This window comes from Myiozetetes cayanensis, unplaced genomic scaffold (assembly GCF_022539395.1).
Source record: "Myiozetetes cayanensis isolate MyiCay16 unplaced genomic scaffold, myiCay2020 scf12, whole genome shotgun sequence".
NCBI classification, from domain to species: Eukaryota; Metazoa; Chordata; class Aves; order Passeriformes; family Tyrannidae; genus Myiozetetes; species Myiozetetes cayanensis.
Genome location: NW_026086826.1, coordinates 23,968,874 through 23,990,786, shown reverse-complemented (window position 1 = coordinate 23,990,786; position 21,913 = coordinate 23,968,874). Strand labels below are relative to the sequence as shown.

At 51.3% G+C, this 21,913-nt stretch overlaps 1 protein-coding gene across 1 annotated transcript in view; it reads left to right on the top strand.

Annotated features, from left to right (window-relative positions):
* The first annotated feature begins 1,589 nt into the window (after positions 1-1,589).
* The window catches only part of LOC126635656 (transmembrane protein 121), a 39,907-nt gene continuing 19,583 nt past the window's right edge, over positions 1,590-21,913 (top strand). The window contains exon 1 of the mRNA XM_050307077.1: positions 1,590-1,677. The gene's annotated coding sequence lies outside the window, so the exon portion shown is untranslated. The remainder of the gene's footprint in view (positions 1,678-21,913) is intronic.

Here is a 21,913-nt window from a genome sequence, read left to right as displayed (position 1 = left end):
GCAGAGCAGTCTCCTGGATTTACCTCCAGAAATGCTTGGTTTGTCTGGGTTCACTAATTCTCCTGTAGTTTCATCCCAGTACAGACGAACTGTAGCCACAGCAGGGACTGCCGTGAGAGGGGTAACTCCAGCTTGGGAGTAGTGAGAGACTCTGGGCCAGCCAATCCTGCACTCCACAAGGGTCCCCCATTCCTACCATGAAGGCACAGTGCTTTCCTTTGCAAAATGTGAAGGTCCAACAGTTCCCTCTTTGCAAAGTGTTGTGAGCCTGTGGGTGGGAAGGTGTGAGCAGGGCTTGCAGTCCGGAGCCCCTCTGCCCTACACCTTTCAGTGCTGCATGTCCACGGTGATGAGGACAGCTAACCAAGGAGCAGCTTGTCCTGGATCACTGGTTCTGCATCCCAGGAAGCACCCCAAACTGAGACAGGATGTCTAAAAAGACAGGACTTCAGTGGCCACTCTCAAAAGCCAAGGTCTGTGGAGCTAAGAGGTTTATAGCGGCATCAGTTCCCATCCCTGTTACCCCCACACAAAGACCACATATGGCAGGGTGCCTTCAGTGCTGTTTGGGATGGAGCTGCCACAGCAATGAAGCATCCTACCTGCGGCTGGGCAGGGCTGGGAGAGGTAGGAAGGCAGAGAGCAGTGGCAGGAGGGGAATTGCAAAATGGATACTGAGATAGGGCAAGGGCCTTGGCTCCCCGTGGGATGGTGCAGGACCTCTTGTCAGGGCGGGACAGGCTACGGGGTGGGGGAAAAGACTGGGCAGCCCTCTTCCCATTTCCCCTTAGAGCTGCTGAACCATACCTGTGGTACAGCCAGGAGAAGAGCTTAAGGGCAGTGTCCGGGGCTCTGGGGCTGACCACAGCTGCCCAGGGTGGTGACAGGGAGTCCTGGGCTCTGGCAGCGGGATCAGCTCAAGAAGTGGTGCCTGAGGACTCGGTGGCTCACGAACTGACGGCACTGCCCGGGGATGGAGGCGGGGTGAAGGAGGCAGGGGGTCTAGGATGGAGATGGAGGCAGGGGGTCTGGATTCCGGTGTCTTTCTCCGGTCCCAGGGATGGGGACACCTGTCCCGAGGTCTGGGACCAGTCCCAGACCCCAGCGATACAGGGACTGGATCCCAGAGGACGGATTGCTCCCGGGTTCCAAGAACGGGGATGGTGGGACCCCGGCCGCCGGGGTGGCGGTGGCGGAAATCTCGGCTCCAGGTGACAGAGGTCCCAGGGGACGGGGCCGTGCCCGTGTCCTGCGGACGGAGCGGCGGGCTCCGGGGGCACTGCCCGCGGCTGCCGGCACCCCCCCGGCGGCGCGGGGCGGAGGGGCGATGGGCACGGCCCCCCTCTCCGCACCGCCCCGCCGCCCGCCCCCAGCGCGCCTCCCGCGGACGGCGGAGCGCGGCGCGGGGCCGCGGGGCCGGCGCGGGGCGGCGAGCGGCGGCGGGGCGGCCCGCAGCCCCCGACGGCAGCGGCGGCGATGCGGCGAGGCGGGGCGGCGGGCGGCGAGGCAGGGCGGCGGGGCGGCGGGCGCCGCGGGGCTGAGCGGCGGGCGGCCGGGGCTCCGCGGCCCCGGGGGCTGGGGGGCACCCACCCGCCCGCCCTCCCGGCGCCGCACACGGCACCGCACCCGCCACACGGATTTACGGCGCGGACTGCAGCCTCCGGGGCTGTCCAGCAGGTAAGGCACCGCCGGCAGCGCCCGGCGGCCCCGCCGCCCCCGCTACGCGGCGCCGAGCATCCCCCCTCATCCGCCGCGTTACCGACTCGCCGGGCTCCGGACGCGGCGCAAGTTTCCCCCGTTGCGGTCCCACCGGTCCCACCGGTCCCACCGGCTCCTCCCCGCCGCCCCCCTGCCGCTCCGCCATCCATCGGATGCTGCAGGGATGGGGCTGCCCCGGGCTGCGCCCCTCCGCCGGCCGCTCGCCCTTCCCTCCGCTTCCCGCTTCACTCCGCATCCTCCGAGCCCTCCCGGCGGGGCAGCGGCGTGTCCCGGGGTTCCGCTCGGGACCGGCCGCAGTGGCGGAGCGCCGGGGGCTGCGGCCAGGGGCGGTGGGAGAGCAGAGCCGGCTGCTCGGCGTGGTGCGGGAGAAACCTCTGTTGCTTTTGGACCAAACTTGGCTTCGGGGAACCAGTTCTCAGGGTGAGAGCCTCGGGAGGGACCGTGGGACTGGGGAACCCCGAAGGGCATGCCCGGAACCTAGTGCTGCGCAGGGTGCGGGTGCCTTGCCCCACGGGGTCCGTCCGGCTCCTGGGGATGCTCTCTGCTAGGCCCTGGCCAGAGGATGCGAGCACCGTATTGGAGCTCGGTCCTCCGCAGGGAACACGAACTCCCTCCAACCTCCTGGCAGCAGGGCTGAGTGCTGGGAGGCGCGGGATGTTCCCATCTCCACCGTGGAAACACATCCCCTTTGCAGTCGACCACAGAAAGCGAGTGTGGGAGAGGTATCACAGCCCGTGGGAGAGGTGGCACAGCCAGGGACATGAGGAGGGGATCGGGTCTCCCTGCGGATGCTGAACATGTTCTGAGGAGAACCTGTCCCTCTCCTATCCTGCTAGCAGAGGCGCTGCACACCTGCAGACCTGATGTGCACTGAGGGACATGGGTGCTCCTGGGGGTGCTGCCTCGCCAGTGCTTTTTGGTGTGGATTTTACTGCGGGGTTTTCCTGCGCGTGGAAAATCCCTGTTTGCAGCCTTTTCCTTCTTTTTCCTGCTCGGTGGCAGACTGTCACCATCGTGCAGATGGGCTGTGCAGCTGAGCTGTGACTTGCCGTGGGCGTGGGGTATCGATCTGCGGCTCTGCCCTGCGGAAGGTGCGCTCCGCCTGGCACATCGCCTGGGGAGCCTGATTCTATGCTCCTCGTCTGGAGGGAGGTCAGATCTGGAGTCCTCTCTCTGGACATGTCACTGTCGTATTTCTCGTGGGGCAGCTGAGCTGCTGGCATGAGGGCTTAGATGTCCCGTGGTGGTTTATTCTGGGAATCTGGATGCCTCTGGTTGTGAGCCACTTTCACATGGGCCCACAGTAGTACCCAGTCCCGGTACCATCCCCTCCATATCTCCCAAGCCTGCTGAGCCCCACGGGTCCTGGGTAGCTCCTTAGTCTGCCAGCATTGATGTTGTGCTGTGCTGCATTCAGGCTGCGGGATGTCCGAGCTGTAGCCACATATCACAGGTAGCACTTGGCTTCTCTCTTGGATGCCTGTTGTATGCAGCGAGTGCTCTGGGTTTATCTGCAAGAATGGATGTGAGTGCAAGAGTCTGATCACTGCGTGCAAAATCCTCCTCCAGAAATCCCTTTCTCCCCAGTGTTGCTGACATAAGATGAAATAAGCACAGATCCTGCAATTTTAGGGCTCTCTACCAACAGTAGATCGGGCTGAATATAAGCCGTGTTTTTATCTGTTTCCCAATGCAAAGCTATTGCTGTCAGAATGAAAACAGATGTTTAGCTGCCTGTTTAAGCCAGTTTTACACAAAAATGCCTCTCGTTAGGACACTAGCAGCATGAGGATCTCCAGCCCCGTCCCATTTACTTGTAACTAAAAGGGCTGTCTGAGCATCACTGTTCTTAAACTCTTGTGGTTACTATCAGAGAGGTATCTCCCTGCTTCCTTTAGAAAATAATATAAAATACACAAAGCTGTGCAAATGGTGGAGGAGCGGTGAGCTGAGGAAGTGAGGAGATGAGGAGCATTTCCTCAGCGATGAGCTGAGAAAGCGAGCGTGGCTTGGCACAGTGTCTCTCTTGGAGCTCTAGTCTGGCGCTGAGTCCCCAACGCTGCTTCCCCGTGTCCCCATCTGGCTCTGGGTGCCTTGCTGTGCACTGCAGGCACCCCAAAGAGCTCTTCAAAGGAAACCCAGTGCAGGATCTGGGCCCTTGCCGTCGAGAGACAGCAGCAGCGGCGGGATTGATATCTGTCCCCTGGAGCGCCGGGTACACATACTGACCCGGGAGACAGCCCGGCTTATTCTGTTATTTAGCACATGGATCCAGAGAGAGAATTCTTTCCTGTGTCTGTTTTCCTGCTTTAACAAACTGATAGATTGCTATTTTGCTATGGGCCACCTAAAAGCACAGCCCCTACACTGTGTTGGAGTTCATCACCTTGCTGGTTTTCTTTTAGCTACTGAGACTGTAATTCTGCCGAGGGGTGGTGACAGGAGAGTCCTGCAGGTCCTGCTTCAGGCTTGGGGTCTCTTCCTTTGTGCACAGGGGTACAGAGGAAGCTAGCACTGTCCCAAAAAGCCACAGCAGGGCTCTACTGATTCCCAGCTCCCAGGGTGCTCCCTTTGCCTGTGCAGCTTGCTGCTGGTGCCCTGAGCTTTGTGTGTAAATAGGGATTTCTTCAAAACTCCTGGGAGGAGCAGCTGGCAACAAATAGCTCAGAGTGGCAAAAAAACCTCTGAGTGAGTGTGTGTGTGTGTGAACTCCAGTCTAAACGGGAGAGGGAAAACATCCAGAGTTACAGAACTAATGCAAATGGAGTTGGCTTTCATCTCTCCCTGCAGCATCCTTTGTGGAAGGCATTTGCATTTCCCCAAAGTCAGTTCTCTACCTATCCTTCAAGCAAATCCAGAGCTACAGAGCAAAGGAAAACCTGTTTACAAGGTGTGGGGTGGCTCTCCAAATCTGAAGAGAGCTGAACTCAAAATATTTGAGAATTAAATGTCTTATTTTAAGGTACCAACACTGAACGCAGCAGAGGATGACACACACAGACTGTGATGTGCCTCACTATCAAGTGTAGGGTTAGGGCATCATTTCTGAGCTCTTCATGTGGGAGGGTGACCGCAGAGGGAGGGGCAGATGGGACACTCATAAATTCCTCTGGCCTCCCCCTGGCACAACTCTGCAATGCCACCAGCATGTATATGTTCCTGCAGGTAAATACTGGAGCTGTCCAACCATGTTTAGATGTGTGGGAAGACTCCTGTGGCTCCCATCTAAGATCTGCTGGTGCTGGGGTCTCCAGGAGTCCTTAGTGGTGTACGGGTCTGCTGGGGCTGGGAGCTGCAAACAGCTGCCATTCCGGAGGAAGCCTGCAGCCCAGCAGAGGCACAAACAAACCAGGATTTCATGAGCACTCTAGCAATAGCTATTAGCTATGCTAAAAGGATTAACAGCTGTGCAGGAGTCATCAAGTGTTTAAAACATAACTCAAGCATCAAAGGCGGCTCTTATAGGCTCACATTTTCACATCAAGTAACTGTGAAAATTTCTATCCAACTTAATTAAAACATCCACTAGGCTTGTTAAAAAAACAAAAAAAGAAAAAAACAAAGGACTTTCTTCCTTGAGTACCAGGACATTTTGAAGAGAGGAGTTTACAGCAGAGTATGCAGTATTCTTTTTTATTAAAGAATCACCTTTGTGAAAGTCTCCTGTCTCCAGATCACTGTGTCTGATTAATCTCAAGCATTCCAAAAAGGAAATAAATATGGTTTTGTTTTTGGTTTTGTTGTTTTGCTTTTACCTTGGCTGGGGACCACAGAAGAAAGATGAAAAAGTGAGAAGAGCTTTGTAGAGAAAGTTAGATAAGAGGGTGGGGGAGTGTCAAAACTAGACCTATAATAGGAAACAAACCACTGAAGTGCTGGTGAAAGTACCTTTCATCTTGAAGGCTCCAAGTGCTGTGCAGTGCATGAATACACACAAGAGCTGGAAAATTATCAACAACAACTAGCGTCACCACCTTTGCTGGTACAGAGTCACCCCAGGCAGGTCACAGGCTCACTTTCCATCAGTCCCTGACTAACTCCTCTTCACTTTGGATTCAGTTTAGGGCCCCTCCCTCAAGAAGGACATTGAGGTGCTGGAGCACGCCCAGAGAGGGGCAGCTGAGGTGGTGAAGGGTCTGAAGCACAAGTCATATGAGGACCGGCTGAGGGAGCTTGGAGTGTTTAGCCTGGAGAAAAGGAGACTCAGGGGAGAGCTTATTTCTCTCTAGAGTCACCTGAAAGGACGTTGTAGGAAAGCGGGGGATGGCCTGTTCTTCCAGGTAACAAGTTACAGGACAAGAGGAAGTGGCCTCAAGGTTCACCAGGGGAGGTTTGGGTTGGATATCAGGAAAAAATTCTTCACTGAAAGGGTTGTCAAGCATTGGAACATGCTGCACGGAGAAGTGGTTGAGTCACCATCCCTGGAGGGATTTAAAATATGTGTAGGTGGGGCACCTAGGGACGTGGTTTAGTGGTGGATTTGGCAGTGTTCATTTAGTGGTTGGACTGTATGATCTTAGCAGTCTTCCAACCTAAATGTTTCCATGATTCTGTGATTCCATGGCCAAGATGTGTTGTTGGTAATCAACCCCTTCCCAAGCCCCTTCCCTTGCATGCTTGATTCCAGGCAGTAGCACCCTCATCTCCCATAGGAGATGTGATTTAATTCTCCTTGCCAGTGATGTGTCCAGTCTCAGTGATGTTGGGTCATCCCCAGGCCTCAGCATGTATTCTCCCAGCCGCTCTCACGCTCCTCTGTCTGCCTCAGAGGTCTCAGTTATTTCAAGTGCTGCTCTGGGGAGATGTAAAATGGGTGGACAGATTCCCTCAGTATAAGGTATAACGTGAGTGGTGCCACTGGAACTAGGGGTGCATTAAACACAGTATTTTAACTTAGTAAATGCTTTTTTGACATCCATAGAGGCCTTGAACATTACAGGATTTCATCCCATTATGTTAATGTTCTTGGTTTTGATTAATAATTAGCATCCCCCCCTTTCCTCTTGTTTATTTGTCAGTTTGATTTCTTCCTCTTCTCACTGTCCTGCCTTGTCAGAGTTTGCCTGGAAGGGCAAAGCTGTGAAATGCCACCAGGAGCTGAGCTGCTCCTCCAGCATTTTCCCAAGAGGATTTTCAGCACTCCTTCCTTCCTTCTTTCTTTCCCACTTGGCCATTTTCTCGAGGCAGATTGCAGGACTTGAGCAAACAGCTTCCTGTCCCTGGGAGCCCTCTGAGTTGTCCCGGGGGACCAGCTGTGCTCCAGTACCGGGGACAGCAAGCTGTTGTCATTCAGGGCTGGTGGCACGGGAAGGTGTGCGAGCAGAGACTTTATACCCGTGCACTGAGTGCACAGTCGGGAAGCGAAATGCAGGAATTAGGAGGTAGAGAGGGTTTTTCCATCAAACGTTTATAGCACCTTCCTCACTTTGTGTCTAGACATAGCTATAAATGAGGGAGAGGGCTATTACCTGGGAATAAAAGTACTGAAACCAGCCCTGGAGGGCTCATTGCTGTATTTCCAAGGAACTGGGAGATTCCTTATGATTAATGCAACAATATCAAAGGCTATAAACTCACCACGGTTGGGTACTGAGTCAGGGGACACACTTACAATGTACCTGCCACTTGCAGCTTAGACTAAGCATTAGCTACGGTCTCTCACCAGCCCCTGGCCATTCCAAGGGCTGCTGCTTGCTTACAGTTCAGGGGTTGAGCTCTGCTGGCTCCACTAGCTGCAGTGGATCATAAAACAGCCCAGTGATCGCCAAGGTCCAATTTCTCATTGCAGTGTGGACCAGTGGTGGTGTGGAGGAGAGGAGAGGTCGTGAATGGAACCCAGGCTGTGTAGCTCACTGGGAAACTGCCTTCATGCCTGGTAACTTCAGGCAGGGACAGCAGAAGCTGTGCTGTGTGCATGGCAGCGCCTGTGCAGATGGGAAATGCCTGGGATCAGATCCCAAAACACCCGGTCCCCATCCCGGTCCCATAAATAGTGGTGGGAGAAGTTATACCGCAGAGATCCCATTTTTTTGGATGCAAATTCTGTTCTCTGATCTCTGCTTCTGCCACGTCCAGCACAGCAGGGTCTCAGTCCCTGCCTAAGGCTTTACAACACTGTTACAGCATCAGCAAAAGTAATAAAGAAGAGAATGGACTCCCTGGAAAAATACCAGGAAGCAAAACACTGACACTTTCTTAACAGTGTCCACAGTGAAAGCACAAAGACTTACTTTTTTTCAGCTAAGAGGAACCTACCTACAGTAGTCTGAACGATGGAGAGAAGTGGTAGGGAATGTCTCTTCTGATCTCTTGGTTGAAGGGTTGTGATTACAGAATGAAAACTGGGAGGGAAAGGGTCACATGGACCTGCTAGTTCATTGCTGACCTGCCTTCTGAGGGAGGAAGGGTGTGAAGGAGCAGCATGGCAATTGCAGCAGGCAGGAGGTGGGAAATTTGGGTCAACACCTTCGTGTCTACAGGAGCTGCTCTTCAAGTTAGGTTTCGTCCTCCAGGTTCGGTTTCCTCTGGAGGTTGGGTGCTGTGTCCGGGTTTTGTCCTCCTGCAGAGTTTTCTTGTGTTGCACATTCAGGATTAGGAGGCACTTGGGTAATGTGTCCCCCTAAGTACCTAAAGTCTATTAAAATTGCTCTCATTTGACTCCATAAAAAATGCCATTGGGAATACAGCAACATTTCTTGGATGTGAGTAAATATTGGCCTTGAATGAACTTGCTGATAATGGGAGATAAGTTATCAACAGCTGTTTAACCTAATATTACTTCCATACAAGATAACACTGAGCTTTTTCAAGAGGTTAATAACTAGATGCAGAATCCATCACTGCATACACAGACACCTGACAAAACGCAGCCTTAATTTTTCCCCCAGAGCTTTATTACAGCTGAAGGAGCACGTAGCAGGGAAATGTGCCGGGTGGGTCAGGCCTGACTCCAGCAGCAACCGGCGTTGTTGAGCTTGTGGCTCTGTGCAGTGATCAGGGGAACAAGAGTGCTCTCCTGTGGATCTAGCTCCTCCAGATCAAAGGGACTACGATGGCATCATTATATTAACAGATTTTGCTGCTGCTAATCAGGCTTGAGTGTGGGCAGTGCTTGTATTGCACATCTGAGCACAGTGATCACAAAGAGTGAAGGAAGGCAGGCGGGTTATACTCGGCATTAATACAGGTATCTGGGAGGTGGTGTCAAAACACCAAGTGTGGATTAGTTGCAGATCACAGGATCACCTCGACAGGGATTGCAGCTCATGCTGTACAAGATTTTAGCCCACAGTTGTGGGTCTGTTCCAGGCTGCTGATGGACCTGTAGTTCCACAGGATTTTAGAAAGACATGTTTAGCAAAGGCCAGAAGCACACGGGAGACTGGAAAGGCTTTGCTAGGTTCCTTACCAGAAGGACTTCTTCCCAGGCATCTTCCAAAGCATGGAGCTCAGGCAGAGGGTCCTACATGTCTGCAGCCAGCCTTCCACTGCCACAGCGTAGGACTACACTGGCTGTTTTAATTACATTTGTCTCACTTGACCGTGGCCATGGATACTGTGGACTTTGAGCATTCAGCTTCTCAAGTCAGAGCCGACTGCAGAGGGAAGGGCTGGGGTGGGATGTGGAGGGTGTGGACACCGCCTGATCTCTTCTTCCTGCAGGACCCACGGGGCATCTTAGTGCTTTCCCTGATCATCAGGCGGACACGAGGTCACCACTGTTAATGCCTGGCTGGGACAAGCCTTAGATGTCTCTGAGGACACCGATTAGCTTGACTGAACCCTCTGGAGGCTCCTGGCAGGGCTGGGCTGGGCTGGCTTTCGATGCTCCTGGCTCCCAGCCCCTGCTTTATCCACCAGACCACACTGCTGCTCAGCAAAGCTGGCTGCAGATGCTAGGACAGCAGCTGCAGTCCTGTTGACCCCTGTGGGGATGATAAGTCCAAACGAAGACCCTTGGGAATTCAGCACAGAATACAAAAATCTGGCTGCAAAACTGAGGCTCAGACTGTGATAGCTCTGCAGACAAACACATGTGAGAGGCCAGAGAGCCTGCTTTGAACATGGGTTTGCTGCTTGAGATACATAAGGAAAACTTCATCCTTTCCCATGAGCCCATCACATCTTTCCCTTCTCCCAGAGGAAGCATCTGGAAGTGGATCCAGGTCCCTGCACCCATGGGGGAGACAAATCCTCAGCTTCCCTGGGACCATTTGGTTCTTCCTTGGGTTGTGAGTCTGGAGGGAGCAAACAGATGAGCACCTTGGAAACATCCAAACTTCTCGTGGTCTCAGAGCTGGAAGGGTCAGAGAAACACAGTGGCCCCCCAAATGAAAGAAGTCTCTCCACGTCCCACCACTTCAAGAGCTGTTGCACAAGTAGATGGGGACATGTGAGTTTTCAGGCCATGCTGCACTCCTGGTGTCTGTTGGAATAGCTGGGTGCAGGGGCTGTGTGTGCTGGAGGCACTCTGGCCTTGCTCACTCTCCAGCGTGTTACAGGCCCCAGGTAGTTGCTTTTGGGCCAGCCCCATTAAATGGTTCACAGCATTCCCTGCTTAAGCAAGCACATCTCTGGAGTCTGCTAGTAGCCCTAGTTAAGAAGAAAGCTGTGCTATTAATCCTTGTACGTGGCTGCTTTTTCCCAGCTCGGGCTTTCCAGCTGAACTTCTCCTGCCGTGCTGTTTGCAAACCGGGCAGCGTGCGAGCGTGCCCTCACCCTTCCCACGCACCAGACCCAGCAAGGCAGCAAACAAATGGCAGGTCCCTGGTTGTCCTTAGCAATCGGCAAATAGCTCCAGCTGCCACTGCTGCAGCCCTGGAGTGGCTTTTCTCTTCCCTGTGGGTTCATTTCTGCAGCAGCAGCAGAGCCAGGCAACGCAGGTTCACTCTTTTATAGCCACCCCCTGCCCTTGCCCATCATTTACACGGCAAGGTTAAAGTGTATAGTGTGATGGCAACTTTATTATTAAAGATCCTGAGTTCTTATGTTATTAAAATTAGGTCAGCCTGGGCTAGCCCTTGTAGACTTGTGTGCCTGCATTTAAAAAGCACGAGAAATTCCTGTAGAACTGTCAGCTTTCCTCATTCTAAGGCTGGGCAAGTTCTTGGTCCGAGCAGCGGCTCCCTGCTGTGGACTGTAACCTTGTGATTCTCTTCTAGAGCTGGATTTTAAGCTCCTGCTGAAGTTTGCCTCTGCAAGCAAGATCCTAGCGGGCAGCAGCTTCCCTGATTTTCTGCAGGAAAACCTGCTGTGTCGTGGTTCTGCTGACCAACACCTCCCCTTGCCCTGTGCCATCTTTATGCTGGCACTTCAGCTCCTCAGTCTGCTGGTACTGCTACCAAAGTTCATGCTGCTGCTACACATTCTTTTCCTGGGCAGCTTCCACATAATTAGTTTACCTGTGGAGCTTTTGGCTCCTATTTTAAAGCTTTCTTTTAATCCCTTTGCAAAACATCCAGCTTCTGGTTTACCCTTGTTTGAATTCCCCTGATGTATCTTGGATTTTGTGGAGCCTGACCACTCGTTTTCAGGATGCAGCACAGCAGCAAGCACCTCAGGCTCCCTGGGAAGGGGAGCCTCTTCCTTCCACTCCTCCCCATCCCCCTGCAGTTCTAGTGATATAATCACTGGCTTGTTCCACTCTCATTTCTCTGATAGAAATCAATCTCATGTTTTCTTTGGTTTCTCCTTTGATATCTTGGCTTTTCTGATCTTCTCACTTTTTCTGCAGCTACACAACTCATCCAAACTATTAACCAGTAAATTTTTTTGCCTCGTGTAGCATCATGTGCCCTCAGACCTTGGGCAGTGCTTGTGCCTCCCTCGCTCAGGATGGAGGTCGTGGTGGAGCTTAATTGCCTTGTAATTAATTTTATCCTCCTGTGTAACCAGGCTTTGGCAATGAATCCTGCAGTCCTACCCAGATCTTGCCTCAAATTGAAGGGAATTTCACAAGAGTAGCGTTGCTTTGAACTCCTTCTTCACACCCAAGTCTAGCAGGGGGAGTATAGGAAGTTTGTAGCTGCAAAAGAACTTTGCAAAGTTGCACTGTGCTGGATTTCTGTAGCAAAGGAAGAATAAAACAATGCAGGAGACAGGGAAGAAAGAGTAGAGAAAAATGCAGCAGACATAAACGAAGAAAATGATGGAGAGGGGAGAACAGGCACCTACACTGTGGATTTGTGGGGAATTTATAAACCTGAAGCCAAGTAATCACAGAGTTTGGGTCATTTAAGTGACTGTTGGGACTCATTGCTCTTCATTAACCTTCCAGCCACCTGAGTTCAGGTGTCAGCTCAACATCAAACAGCAGCTGATCAAAACTTTCTCAGTTTGAAAAATTGCGAGGAAATTGGGTTTTCAAGTGGCTGAATGTGATTTTATGAGGCCCTTGCCTTCCTCAGTATTGTTAAATAATTCAATATCAAAAAATTGAAAATGGATATTTGGGCCTGAAAACTCAGTTCTGGGCTCCAGTTGAGAAGAGCTGAAAAAATGCTGTTGTGTTTATTTGTGAGTGAGGAGCCTGTGTTTTTGCCCATGTGCCATGGGGGTTTTCTTCCCCCTGCCTCCCCAGAGAGCCGGGACAGGATCCAGGTGCTGTCTTGCCCAGAGAGCAACACTGAAAGCAACTTCAGTGAATAACCTTGTTTTTCATCTGTATCATCTACCCTCCCTTGACTCAGGAGTGCAGAGAGAGAGTAAGAAAGACACCATCAAACTGGGAAAGCCATCCGGCTGGAGTAGCTCTGGGATGAGGATTGTCCATCGTGGCTGTTTATTTGTATGGGAGGGAAAGTGGAAGTTGATCCAGAGAGTGAATGAGGCTTTCCCAAAATAGCTACAACTTGTCAGGGTCTGAGAGAGATGCGCCATGCAAGCCCTGGGTCTTCTGTTTTATTTATGTGTAGCTCATCTGGGATGTAGGAATTACTGGTGGAATGACAGGGATATCAGATGAAAACTGCCAAGTGAGGCATTAGCTGTGCTGGATGCTGGGTGAGGAAGATGTGGTGGAAGCCAAGGTGAGCAGCCTGACTGCAGGCAAAGTGACTGAGTTTGGATTCACAGTGGGTGCTGATGCCACCAAAGCACCCCTGATCAAGGCCTTTCGGTTCCACGGTGCCCTCCTACAAAATTCGTGGCCACTGTGCAGCACAGCGGGACTGACCACACTTTTGCATTACATTGACAGCAGAGCAGCCTGGTCAGATAAAGTCATAGGCAAAATGTATGAAATCAGGCATTCAATGTTCTTGTAGCATTCCCAAAACTCAGTGGGACCCTGTACCTGAGTGCTTGTCCTATACATGCAGTGTGGGAATTAAGGGGCCCTCCTAAAACTTGCAGCCTGGTGTTGGTGCTGCTGCTCAGCACTGGATGGGATGAGCTCTGCCTGTCTGCTGCACTGAGGTGTTCTTCAGTGGCTGTTGCTGTAAAGGTCCTAAGGCAATGCAAAATCCTACCAGTAGCTTCAACTGATCTTCTGCATCACGTTACCGGGTTTAAAACAAAGTATTTGCAAGTTGTCGCTGAGCAGGAATTCATCGTCAGCCGGCTGTCAAGCTTAATTGGGTTGTCCTGTAAAATATCTTGCATATAAGTAAATCAAAAAGAGTGGGGCTCATAAAAGGGCCAGCGTGTGGCACGTTGATGTTATTTATAGGCTTCTCTGTGGTGCTCATCACCATGGCAGCTATGAAGGTCGATGCTGACAGTTGTATGGGAATGCCACATATGTTTTTAGAAAGCCAAGTGTATGAAATGAAGCGGTGCTTACGTGTTCCTGAGGAGCTGGGAGGCAAGAATGCGGTGTCCTGCAGGGAGGCCTCAGCCCCAGGACCGTGGGAGGAGGGGGAAGGGGACATGGCAGGTGACAGCAGGTCTGGGGTCTGGGGTTGTAGAGCCCACAGCTTTGGTGCCCTGGATGCTGCATCCTGACATCTCCTTAGGAAAGTTGAGAATAAACCAAAGGGGCCAAAAGTACCCACATAGAAGAGTATGAAAATGCCTTCATCCAATTTCTCCTCTTCAGGATGAAGCACTCATTACCAGCCTGTTTTTCATACCTTTCTGTTTAATTATACTGAAGCCAGTGGTCATTGCTCCACTAGTGTCCAATGGAAGCTTGCTTTCTACAGCTGGCTTTGTTGTAACATTCTTTCTTGTTAAAAAGCAAACAAAAGCAGCATCTCCTCATGTCAGTTCTATAACTGGCACATAACCAGCCACATCCAAGCAGAGCTGGTTTGAGCATCTGCACCTCAGGCTCCACCTGGAAAGCAGCCTCTTGCAAAACTGTTATCAATCCCAGCAGCAGTGCTGTCTCCAGCAGCAGAGCTCCAAAATGACTCTCATGGAGATAGATGTATAGCACACCCTTAATGTGGTCCTTCTATTACAAAACTACCTGACCTTTTAGGTGGGCCAGTGATCCCAATTCCTCCAAATACATGGTCACTCTCTTCCACTGAAAACACCTTTGTTTTCTCACTGCATCACGGTGTCACAGCCCAACTGTGACCCTAGAAACCCAGGACTTTAGGCTGGTCCTTCATGGCTCTCTCTCTGCCTCTGAGAAAAGCTTGTTATAAACCTACATCTTTCTTCTCCTTAGGTAGCTGTGGCTTTCCCTTGTTTTGTCAAGGTTTTTTTCTCTAAGGATAGGAGGAGGTCTCTTCGAGAGGGTGTTTTCTCAACAGTGTCCCTGGTGTGCACAGTGTCTTCCTGTCATCCCTGCTCCTCTGCAACAGAAGCCAAACTATGCTGTATTCTCTTGCTATGCAGATAAGCAGGTGATTCTTCCCCTCCTGTTCATGTCTCCTCTCCTTGCTTTCCACAGGCAGCCTTAGTTCCCTGGCTGCTGTTAGTGATGGACCTTTTGTTTCCATTAAATAAGTGCTGTATCCCCATGACAGCCACCCCTGGGCTCTAACTGCTCCCAGCCCTGCACCTGAGCTGCAGCGAGGACACGTTCCTCACTGTTTCAGGAAAGCCCCAGGGGACATAAAAGTCATTATTAAACTCACTGTTTCTGCCTGTTGATGGTAACAAGTATTTCTGTTCCTGCAGGAGCATGGGGGCTCTCACATACACACGTTTGTAAACATTCAATTTATACTTTCTTCATAACAGTGAAATACCTTTGCCAAAGGCATCTGGTAAAGAGTTGAAGTAAATAAACTCACCAGGAATTTTTTTTTTCTGAGGAAGTCAGGGGCTGTCCTGAAGCTTATACATCCACTCCCAACCACAACAATTTACTGCCCTGGCATCCACTGTTAGTCCCACAGACACGATGAGACCTTCTTGTAGAAATGAACCCATGTGGGCAATGAATGTTAGGCAGTTGGTGTGATGCTTTCTCTGCCTCCTACAACTCCATTCAAGAGTGAGCAAATACATGGGGTCTCTTTTTGCTCTAAGACTTATATGGTTATTAAGCTTTCTTCAGTGGAAAAAAGATTGCAAGGCAATTCAGCTTGCTACCTAGGTCATGAATCCATGTATATGTTATGAATGGAAACGATATGCATGTGCCCTGGGCTTTTCCCAATCATATCAAGCAGTAATACAAGTCAAGATGAAAATAAATCTTAATACCAACATGCCCTACATGAAGGAAATACTTATTTTACATAAAAACTAATTTTAGCACGTCAAAACTGTAGCTGATCCACTTTGTCTCACCATGACTTTGCATAATGACGTACATATAGATATGAATATATACATTTGTATACATGCTCTTTCCCCCCCTATTTTTTTTACTGGATGTAAGTGCTCCAAGAGCCAGGACTTGTTCTCTCAGCGGGGAGTCTCTCTGCACACTTGCAACCCTTCTCTCCCTCACCTGGGCTCAGGGCAGGCAGCAGGGGCACCCAGCCCCGCCAGGTTAGCACACAGCGTGATTGCTCTGAGCAGCAGCAGCTGGGAAACGCCAAAGCATGGCTTTAATGCTGACTTCCAGCGTGGCTGCGATCCACTGGGTAAAAGGAAAGGCTGACGGGCATCAGGCCCAGGGGATGCTGGCAGGGGATGCTGCCTGCAGCCCTGCCTGTGTCACTGGCCACAGCTGGCCCTGCTGTAGTGATCTCAGCGCTGGCAAAACAGCACCATCAAAATGTGCTGCAGCGTGGGATTGAACAGAGTGCATGCCCTTTGTCTGGAGAGAGAGCACAGGGAATGCCAGAGGTTGTGAGGGAATGCCCTGGGGGAGCCAGAATATGCTTCAGTGCTTTGGAAAAAGTAGCAGAGAGTTTTGCTTTTCAGCAAAAGAATAAAAGTACTTTCCAGCATTAGGCTTTCCTGCATCCTCCCCGTGCAGTGTCGGAGTCTGTTTATGCAGCTGTATTAACTTCCTCTTCACCTTTTTGTGCGCCTTCCTTCCCCTGCACACTTCTCCCTGTGAACAGCTCAGACTCCTCGAACAGGGATGGTTTTGTAGGGAGGGTTTGGATGTCCGGCAGTGGGATGGCATCAGGAGAAGCCCATCTCGTTCCTCCCCAGCCACGCAGTGATTCACACAGCAGTCTGTGTCAGCCAGCTCCGAGGGGGCCTGGGGACACCCCACAGACCACAGCCGTGCTGGGGCTCACACAGCCTCTCCCTGTGATGCTTCTGCCTGCCCGAGTCCTTCAGGGCTGGCATATGGGGCTGGTGACACCCCTGGTTGCACTAAGAGCCTTGTGATCCTTGCTGCCTGGGAAGACACCAGGCTCTTGTGTGGCTGTGGGAGGATTTTGGGTCACACTGGGAGCCAGTGTGAAGTGTCTAACGCTGGTGGCTGGATATAAGGCTCTGCCTGTGAGCCAAGCCAGGCTTGCAGGCTTGGGAGCCAAAAGCAAAGTTTTTGGATCCCTTTATATAGAACTGCCGTGATTGTAAAGCCTCTCACAGCAAGACTGTTATGGGAAGCCCAAATGCTTGGGAACAGCTAGTGGTGCTTGTGTGAGGCCGTGGTGGTTGTGGAGCAGCTCCGAGAAGGAAACACCCATGGGAATGGGTAGGGGTGTGTGGATCCCCAGAAGCTGCCGGGAAGGGGCTGTGCTGGGGTACTGCCCTCCTAGTGATGGAGAAATGGCTGCCAGAGCCATCCTGAAAGGAGCAGAGAGGGGCTGCTGCCCTGGGAAGGTGCAGTCCCAGCCCCCCCCCCACTGGAGGAGCAGAGCAGGTGTAGGAGATGAAATGACCTGCTGCTCTCTGCTTATTAAAAGAAAATGGTGTTTTCTGGCAGCACTACAGATCTGACGCCTCGATCCATTGAAACGTTCTCAAAATAGAAATCAGGAGGAAGCAATCCAAGCCCCTGGTGCAGGGAGAGTTTCTCCTCCCCCTGCTACCCTCTCCCAGGGTAGGAGAGCCCCAGAACCTGCTGGCAGGTGGACGTGGGCAGAGTGGATTATGAATGTGGGCTCCCACCACAACACCCGTTTGTGGTGAGGTTTGACTGGGTGATGCATCACTGAGCCCATCACTTCTGGCTCAGCCCGAGCAGTTCTGGAAGCAGAAACTGATTGTGATTTAAAGATGTCAGAATCAGGAAATCCATCATGTCGCTTGCTAATCTGCTGCTGTGATTGATTACCCTCCCCATTAACTGCCTGTTACAGATATACACCTTATTTCCAACCTAAATTAGTCCCTGGGCATGGCAATGTCATGTGATGATGCATGGAGGAGTGTGCAGAGGATGAGTGGCAGCAGGGGAGCACAGGCTGAAGGCATGGACACCTACAGCCACACTTGTGTGGCTGCTGCCAGGAGCAAGGGGGATGGGGGCCCCGTGATGGATACGCCCCGAGCAGCTGGGGATGGGACCCCTGCTGAAGGGCTCTGGTACTTTGCAAGGGTGGTGGGGTCTGCAGGAGAGGGGAAAAGGATGGTACCCTGCCCCAGCCACTTGTGGGAGCATACTCAGGACGTGCTCGCAGAGCAGTACATCATGTACCAGTCCCCTTCCCACACAGAAGGATCTTCTGGCAAACAAACAGGAAAGAGTCTTGCTCTGGCTCTGAGCTAAATTGTGCAGTAAATTAAGCCTGATCTGCATGAAATTTCCTCCACATGTACGTTCCAGGGTGAACCTGGGAACAGGTTTTATCCAAATTCTCCTGTCTTTTGTCTTTAATTTAAAAAGTTAGAATCTCCTGTAATTGCCTCTGTGCTCACGGAGAATTGGGTAATACTAAGAAACCCTCTGGTGGCTAATTGAATGCCTTATAAATGTTCTGACTGTAAGCAAAGTTCTCTGTCTTACATTATAAAGATATTTAGGTCCAATTCTGTGCTAGGGTGATAATTTTATGAGGGATTTTCATATCTTTTGGATGCAATATGGAATGGATCATTACCTTTTTTTACACTTAATTGCTTTTATCATCCAGAAATATCCAGCGTTTAATGATAATAAAGAGCGCCTGTTAAGGAGGGCAAACACCACAGACATTATTGTCTCATGGTGCTCCAGTGCACGGCATGTCATGTGTCACCCACCCCCCTGGGCAGAGAGGGATGCTGAGGCTGGGGGAGCAGCAGCTCGCCACAAATCACCCAGAAGGGAAGAGTCCTTTTCCAGAGGCTCAGACCTGCAAAATGGGAATTGTCTTGGTTTCTCAAGCATCCATGTTTCCTGCCTTTCTGGTACCTTACCCACGGCAGCCAGTGCACCAAGAATGCTCCTGCAGCAACTGGATGAGGCGGCAGAGCCCCCTGGTCCAGGCACCAGGGTCAAAGAGGGGACCAGGAACAGTCTGCTTTGGTCCAGCACATGGCAGGCACGGAGCTTCTCTGGAATCAGCTGGATTGCCTTGAACAAAGGAAATTTGCTGCTCTTCAGGCAGCCGGATTGCCTGCTGGGCCGGGCCGGCACCTCTCTGCCAGCTTTGCTCCTCAGGGGCAGGGATGCAAAGCCAGGTCCAGATGTTTGCTTGCTCATGTTGCCCATCTCTTTCCAAGAATGGCCTTCTACAGCTTTTAATTAAAAGCACTTGCATCATTTATTAATTGTTTATTAACTCTTTATGGATGCTTGCAAGCCCATCACAGACATCAGTAGAGTCCTACTGATGTTCGTAAGCTCATCAGTAGCTATTGTAATTGATGGCTATAAGCAATCTGCTGACCTGTTGGGCCCTGCAACAATTGATTAACTATTCATTAAAACATCTAGAAATTATTTATGAACCTTTTATAAACTATTTATAAGTGAGTAGGGACAGATTTATTCATTACTGTGTATGGGCTTGCAGTGGAGGGATGGAAGGAGCCCTGAGCTGAGATTCCAGCAGCTCAGCTCCAGGCAGAAGGAAACGTGCCCAATGTCACAAGAAAGCCTTCGTCACTCCACCCATTTTCCCAAATTACACTGGCTTCCTGCAGGCCCAGGGGGTCAAGTTCCATAATAGATGTGGGTCGTTCTCCCAAGGATCAGAAATAACACAGAATGGAGAATTTTCTGCTATTTTGCAGAGTCAGGTAGTTTAGCTAAGTAGGGGCTGGCGAGAATCCAGTAGCAGCTTTTTAATACACTGTTGAGCTAAACTTAGAGGAGAGGATGAGCAGGCTTGTGTGATGCTTTGCTTCTAGTGGCATAGGATTAAATTACCATCCCATTTTCCTTCATATTAGTATGCATGGATATAGAGAGACAAAGACAGCAGCTGCCAGCAAAACCCCATCGGCTGCTGGGCTCTCTCAGGCAAGGAGCTGGTTCCTGTGTAAATTGGGGATGCAGTGCAAGGGTCAGGTTCAGGGCTCACTGCTGAACATGACCATACCATGGATTGTTTAGTTTTTCTGTGTTTGTTTTGGTTTTTTTTCCCAACTAGAAAATGAAGAAAAGAAGAGCTGTTTTCTACTACTTTCAGTTCAGTAGGGGAAGGAAAGGTGCTGTGGCCTCACTCAGCTTGGACTTCATGATTCTTTCCATGTTCCTGATATGCAGTGTTTGTACCAAGAATGGAGGCTTTTCCAGGGACTGCCCAAAATGAGGAATGCTGCTTTTGGCTGCGGAGTCCCCAGACACTTAACTGCTGCTGTGGGTTATCTCCAGCCCACAGAAACATGTATTGCTTGACACTCAGGAGCCTCCTTGTCGCTGGAGCTCACCATCACCAAACAGAAGTTGCAGATATAAGCTCCCCATGTGTTGACAGATGAAATGACACCTCTAACGGGATCTTAGCATCTACTATCGCTTCTAACAGTCCATCCATAATCTCACCTGCAGCAGATGCTGTCTAGGAAGACACAGGGATAAGTGATGACTTCCTAGGAGCTGGTGTTTGGTGTAGCATGTCTATCAGCTAGCAGGGAGGGGACAGATGTGCTCTTTGTTTATTGTACAAGGTTTGCTCTTTCCTTCTTCCTTATCTGCATTGTTTTCTTACCGAAGATGCTCAGCTGGGTGCTGTAGGCCAAACTGGAGGGCTGGCTTGTTGCTCAGCAGAGAAGGGGATCCCAACATTAGCAGCAAGCTTGACAGTGGCAGATTTGTGTGGTGAAAAATGGTTAGTTGTGCTTCAAGACCTTGTTTAAATTTACAGAAGGGGGATGTTTACACACATGTAATTCATTCAGTGGAAAGCTGTAAATAGCTATTATTCAGGTATAAACTGGAGTAATTCAGGATTGGCACCATGTGTGCCCTAATCAGTTTAAAGCTGAACTGAGATCAAATTAGTGCAAGCCTGAATCTAGCTGTGCTATCCCCATCCTGCCACAGCCCAGGGCCTGAGGCTTACAGGGTATCCTGCAGGGTGTAGCTCACACGAACATCATGCCGAGTGTCACTTGTGTTCCAGCGCAGAGAAGAGAAAAGCCAGCTCTCCACAATCTCTCCTGCAAGTACACTTGAGCTATTTTGGAGTAAAGCACAAAGAAATCAGCTTTCCACAGGAAGGGAACACAAAGATGCACCCAAAAAGACATAGGTGGCTCAGTACTCGTGTAAGAACACTCAAATTAGCGTGGTCCTCATCCCCCCTGGAAGAGGGGAGATTTGGAGGGTCACAGGACCCACCACCCCAAGCAGGAAGCAGGACTGAGCACCAGGAGGGGATTGTACCCCCCCAGCTCACACTGTAAGCTGGAGCTGCCCCTCTGGGGACAGGGAGCAAGCCCTGCCCAGGCCATCTGTTCCTGCAGGAGGACTGCAGGGTTTAGCTACATGGTTAGAAACACCCAATTGTCACTACAGGAGAGATGGACAGCCACCATCACACCGGAGTAGGGTGATGGCTGTGCCTCACAGAGGAGGCTGGGAAGAGAGGATTTGAACGAAGAGAGTCTAGGGAAGGGCTCTGGGGCTCCCAAGGCAGGAATAAACACCCAAAAATTGAGCTGAAGAAAAATGCTGGGGGAAGCAGCCCAAAGAGCATTTCACAGAAGCAGGGATACCCTGCTGGCCAAGGTCTTCTCTGAGTGATGTCCCATCCCTGGGCCAACACTTGTCAGGGAGAGCAGCAGAGTGGGACAGAGCTAATGGCACTAATGGATGTCCCCTGGGAGGGAAGCACAAGTGCTGCGGTGTCAGCCAGACGCAGTCTGGGAGGACAGTCCCTCCTTTGGCAGGAGCCCACAGTTGAGTAAGCAGAAAACAGCTAAGTACTGAACAGCTTGAGCTGTGCTCTCGTCAGGAGTGGGGCAGGGCTCTGTAGGACACGGTACAAGGAGAAAGGAGGGTCCCACCATCCCCATGTCCTACCCCACTGTACTGGTGGTGGGTGCTGCTTGACTGGGGAGCAGGGCAGCTCCATCCCAAAAGCAGAGCTCCCCTTAGCAGGCCATCCAGGCCCCAGCCATGATGGGCAAGCACCACAACAGGGAGCACCATCACCCCCAGGCAGGTGCACCCTCATGGTGCACAGCAGAAGCAAACAACTCAGCTGCCATTCTGCACTTGGTTGGTTCCTCAAGGCCTGAAATAACAGAAATCGCATTGAAATCAGTACCCAGGGTGCCTGAGATGCTCCAAGTCTGGAGAGAGCAGGAAGCTTCTGGAAGAGGTCAGCTGTGTAGTGGGTTTTATGCTGGAAAGCTTAGCACTGCTTGTTTCCATGGTGGGAGATCTCATGGGAGAGCACTGGTGGTCCCATTCTCCCCCAGTCTCCCCTGGTCTCCCTGAATCTCACCTTAGCAGGGTTTCATCATTGTGCAGGAGGGATGCCTGTTGCCCTGCAAACACCAGTTT